Source organism: Homalodisca vitripennis, chromosome 3 (assembly GCF_021130785.1).
Source record: "Homalodisca vitripennis isolate AUS2020 chromosome 3, UT_GWSS_2.1, whole genome shotgun sequence".
NCBI classification, from domain to species: domain Eukaryota; kingdom Metazoa; phylum Arthropoda; class Insecta; order Hemiptera; family Cicadellidae; genus Homalodisca; species Homalodisca vitripennis.
In genome coordinates, this window is record NC_060209.1 from 1,899,261 (window position 1) to 1,905,260 (window position 6,000).

The window sequence follows — 6,000 nt, forward strand, 5'->3', positions numbered from 1 at the left end:
CAGGTGGCAGTAACTGATCCAGTTTTTTGTCAATTGATAGAGGTCAGGTAGCAGTAACTGATCCAGTTTGTTGTCAATTGATAGAGGTCAGGTGGCAGTAACAGATCCAGTTTGTTATCTATTTAAAGAGGTCAGTTCTAACTGTTTAACTGTATTCAAATCAACTGTTTAATATTCAATGTAGTTGGATTTTGTATAAATATACGGGTATAACGTTTTATTTCTTAAATGGTTCAAAGCTTATTTTTTAGTCAAAAGTAAGGGTTCTAAACAAAAAAGTTTATCAAAAAGCATCCTAAGATGTGTCTGATAAGATGTATGTATGAGAATTAATAATAGACTATTATATTAAAATGTGTTAAGGGTAAAAATATACAATTTCAGTTTAAATAATCATGAATGTAAATTTGTTTGATATGATGTTTGCATGCACTACAGGTACTCTCAAAATACCCTTTAGTTTTTTCTCAATCAAGAAACCTTCTTGGCTCGTTTTAGAATATATTTACTCTAACGCTCTCCACTAGGATGACTAATCTTCGGTGGCCTTTGTATTGTTGTAGGTGCGTGATTTTCTTGGATTAACGTTACTTTTACCCAAACTACATATTTTGGTTTTGATATTTAATTTCCATAACGAAGAATACAATTTACACCATAGTGTAGCCTATTCTGGACAAGCCAGTACTGGTATTAAAATGTTTTGTTACACGTGACACGTACGTGTAGACATATATGGTTACAAGATATGGCAGTAAATTACACTCGTATATGATGCACACTCACACATGGCAAATTACTTTAATAATAGGACAACAGACCAAATGTTTTCATATTACGTTGTACTTTAAAACTTTGACCAGTTTTTTTGGTCTAAGGAAAAGCTCTTAGGGTCTGAATTGTGAATTGGTTTAATATGTTGATCAGTGCAGAACTCCCTACAATTCGTTTTGTTGAATCCTGAAAAACTATTGAGTTATTTTTAATAGCCAAAAACTAACAATTTACTAGATTAAGTTTTGAAATTGTTATGTTTAATAATTACGCTAATAAGTAATATTTTCTAAGTTTCTGATTCTATATCTGCTATATATTGTTGTTACCTATACGAATCATTAGCTTTTTTATTTCATCAATAAAACGTCTTGAAAATGTTTTAGCTATTGACACTATTTATTTCTTGGTGATATATTTGGTTTTTTTCATTTAGCTTGACTAAGAATAATGTTCAATTGATCACGCCATGAAATCCTCTAAGAACATGTTTACAATAAATGTTTAAATTACCGCTAAAAGTATATAAATAGGGCTCTATAAAAGTAATAGGTCTGCACAAAAAGATTGAAAGGGAGGGAGAACTATTTATGATGTAGCTTTCAAATAATTTGTATTAGCTGTTTCCGTTAAGGAATTCCTTTGAGTTTCACAGCCATTCGTATGACATTAATACAATTTTTGCTGGTGTTTTGCCGGAAAGTGAGCTCTCACTTCTGATAACAGATGGCTTTTTGTGATGATGACTATTGAATGTATCTCTTGCAAAGAAATTAAACATAAAATGTCCACCTTTTACACATAACGGACCATCATAATAATCACATAGATTCTATTTGATTAACGGCTTATTAATAATACAATATGTTACATATTAGGATATGCCAGAAATCATTCATAGACGTATAAAACGTGAAGGACCCATTTGAATTTAACTTAGGAACACAAGAAAATATTAAACACAAAAACTCTATGGTTCTAAACTGAATACTTATTCTTGTCACACTGTTTTTGGATATATTAACAGTAAAATTGTATTTAAAACAATATTACTTTTCCGTCATACAATAGAAAGTATTTTAATCTTACAACAGAGAAATGGTCATTAGTAAAAGCCAAATTCCACATTCCGAAGAACGTGCAACTTCATCTTCTTGTTTTCTTAGAAATAATGTTCCACGTATAACTTAAAGACTATTGATAATTTCCATATTTAAATAGACATATGATAGAGGTTTTTCACACACTCAGACCAAATCTATGTACAACAATCGTTTTATATCTACATATTTATATATATTTATATATATATATATATATATGTATGTATATTTCTTATATATAATATATATATAAGATATAAATATGGGGTTTCTAGACCACTTTTCGGTGCAAAAGAAGTTCAATATAAATTTTTGTTCAATGTACCACAAACGAATCTGTAAATGACAAATGAAATTTAAACCGAATCTATAGATGTTTGCCAAAATTCCACGTACAAATATCCCAAAATGTCTATAAATATCTATACTTATGATTAAAAACTGCATATTGTTCTATTACGAATTTCCGAAGTTTATGATGCCGATTTAGAAATCGATTTATTGTTTGTTAAACAAGATGACAAATATCATTATGTTTTGATAACAGATTTAAATAGATTAGTTAGTTCTCAATTATCTAAACAAAAAGAAAGAAAATGTTTGTGTACAGTAGGAGATGTTTAAGCCATTTCTACAAATCTAGAGATTTAACACATCATTTGGAAATGTGTAAAATCATGAGGTTTGCAAGCCAACTATGCCATTTCAAGGTCAAAACACTACATTTTAAAATTATCAAAAGTAATTCAATCATCCGTACGTTATTTATATGGATTTTGAGAGTATATTAGAGAAACTTCCGACATTCAAGAACAATCCACAAAAATAGACTACAACCAAGATTTAGAAGGACATTCCTTATGGTGTTACTCTATATTTAGTGTCGAATGTAACCAATGGCATATAAAAACCTGTATGTTATCTCGCCATAAATGAGGAAGATTTGCCTAATGTTCCTACGAAATTGTTTGAAGAGCTGCATAAATTATCGAATTACATAGCTAAAAAATATAATTCAAAGAATATGAAACCTATGACATTGACTGTAGAAGAAGAAATTTTGTATCAATTCAAATCTTTGCCACGTTTTTGAGGAAATATTGTAACAAGATACAGAGACAAAACCGGTAGAATGCGAAATAGATGCAATATTAAACTTGGAAATGAAGAATCTTCAATGAAACAAGCTAGGAAAAAAAATTTCAAATGATTTAATAATTTTGACGACAACTGTATAGCGAGTCTTATGTACAAAACGAAAATAAATAATAACAAGCCAATCTACATACGATTTTCAGTTCTTGACCGATCAAAATAATTGTTAATGTACGAGTTTTACTACGACAAACTTAAGAAATATGATCCAGATTCTAATTTATGTTACATGGATACATGATACGAGTGATTGTTCAAAAGATCATAAATGCTTCACTAGCAAAAAAAGAAAGTAATAGGAAAATTAAAAGATGAGTTAAATGGTGAAATATTGGAAGAATTTTGTGGATTGATATCGAAAATGTACTCGTACAAATGTCTAGACAAAAGTCTAGTTAGGTGTAAAGGAACTTAGAGAAGCGTTGTAAATAAATCAATAAATATTGGTAAGTTAAAGAGATGTTTGTTCGAAAATAAGGAAGAACTTCGTGAGATGATTGTAATAAAAGTTACAAACATGAATTGTATACGATAACAATCAACACACTAGCACTGAGCTCGAAAGATGATAAGAGAATTGTCCAAAAAAAATAACATCAAAACAGTACCGTAGATGACTTAAATAAAATTGGAAAATTTTACGAATAAATGGAAGAAGATTAAATTTTCTGTCACAAATGTAAGACAAAAACTAAAAATATCGTTTCTAAAATTGTTAAAACTCAAAATGGATTATATAGAATTGCTGCAAAATGTTCAAAATGTAAGAAAAATAACAGTAAATTTATACAGAATCCTGATGAAAAATCTGTTAAGAAGGAATTGAAGAATAAAGAAGAGATAGAGATTGAAGCTAAAGAAATTCATGCGCCAGTACGAAAAAATGTTTAAAGAGAAAAATTTGAATTTTGAAAAACTCATGGAATTGATGATTTATGGGCAGAAGATTTAGAGATAATGTCTAATTATTTGGATCAAAATGACGGATTAAAGTATATGTTAAATTCTAGTGATACTTTTTTCAAAACATGCTTGGTCAAGAGCTATTAACAGAAAAAACAGCAAGGATGTTTGAAAAGCTTTCGAAAATATAGTAATAGATGACATAAAGATCAATAATAAAACTCCAAATCATACAGATAAGGGTTTAGAGCTTAAAATAAAGAATTTAATGATGTTTTGAGGAAATACAACATTAAGATTTATCATACTGAAAACGAAGAGAAATAAAGTATTGTAGAGAGATATAACAGAACTCAAAATGAGGGAATGAAAGTTATTTGTGAGATTAATAAAAACTTTAAATGGATCGATATTCTTCAAAAATGTGTCACAAATTATAATAATACTGTTCATAGCAAGATCAAAATTAAGCCGAAAGATGTTATTAAAGATTCAGAAAAGGAGTTAGTAAAAACAGTTTTCAAGTATATTCCACCTGAAATTCACACGAAAGCTAAATTGAAAATTAATGAAAATGTAAGAATTGTTAGTAAAAAACAAACATTTTCGAACGAATATGATAACAATTAGCAAGAGAAATCTTTGTGAATTATCAAATCAATAACACAGATCCTGCAACTTATAGCATAAAATATCTAAATATTTAAGAAATAACTGGAAGTTTTTATGTATATGAATTGAGAAAGTCAAAGCTATAATTTTTTCTATATAAATGGAGGCCCAGAAGAAGTGTTCAATGAAGGAAATAAAAGGTCTTGAAGAACTTTATAAAAAACTATAACCAAAGATGGATTTGACTATAAGTGTAAAGTTTATCGTAATAAATATCATAAAATGAAAAGATTAACTTAAGAAGAAAAGGAATGTAATAGATGCAAGAATGTTAAAGATATTTAAGAATTTCATAATTACTGTACCGTTATAGTAAAGATAAAAAACAAGCATATTGTAAACAAGGTATGAAAGAAAAATTTTCTAGACCGGTTTATTGCGTATGTGGAAGAAAAATTAAACAATTCTATCATGTTCAAAGACATTTGCAAACAAAATATCATAACTCAAGAATTAAGTAAAATTTACCATCGTGTACTTTATATATTTCATAAATCAGTCGAGATTCTATCATATTTGTAGTAAAATTAACTGTTTCCGTTGTATAAAATATTCAAATATTCTTTTATTATTGGATTATAAAGATTTATGCTATTTGGATCACCAAATCTTAGTAAGATTTCTATTTCTAGGTAATCAATTTCAAGTTCTTTCAATCTTTTCGGTATTTCTCTTTTCTAGCTCTGATAACATAATAAAGATGTTCCCATATATGATTTTTCTTAATTAACACAAAAACGTGGTGTTTTTTTCTTTTTAAAATCTTTACAAACAAGATCTGATTTCATTAAATCCGTTTTTACACTTTGTTTTTCATTTATTTCCGTTTTTATTTCATCTTTAATTTGCAAGTGCTTTAGTTCATCTTTTAATTGCTTATTTTAATTTTTTAGTTTATATTCAGCATTTTTTCCTAATACTAGACAAAACGTCTTTTGTGACCCATATAATAAATTGCAAGAAAGAATTGAAAATATTGAGAAGAACTTAAGCAAAAAAATATCATATTTTTATATTGCTTCTGAGTATATTGTTCCATTAAGCGAATGTAAACTCTATTATTTAATCGTTTTGATGATTGCATTTTAGAAAATCAAGATGTCATTGAGGAATATTTCGTAATGTCTCGTCATAAAAATATATCCTCTATCTATCTCTCTCAATGCTTTACAAAGGTTGATAAACAAGTTATAAGAAATAATTTGAATATGTTGTGTGTTTTAAACAAGATGATCACTACACTAAAGAAATCTACTTAAGGAAGATGGTAAAGATTTTAAAGAAGTTGTTAACTAATTATTACTTAATAAATATGGGTTCACAAAATTTTTTTGATGTATTCCGAACGCAAATTAAAACAGAAACTATTCAAAATGTAGATGAAATTATTCGA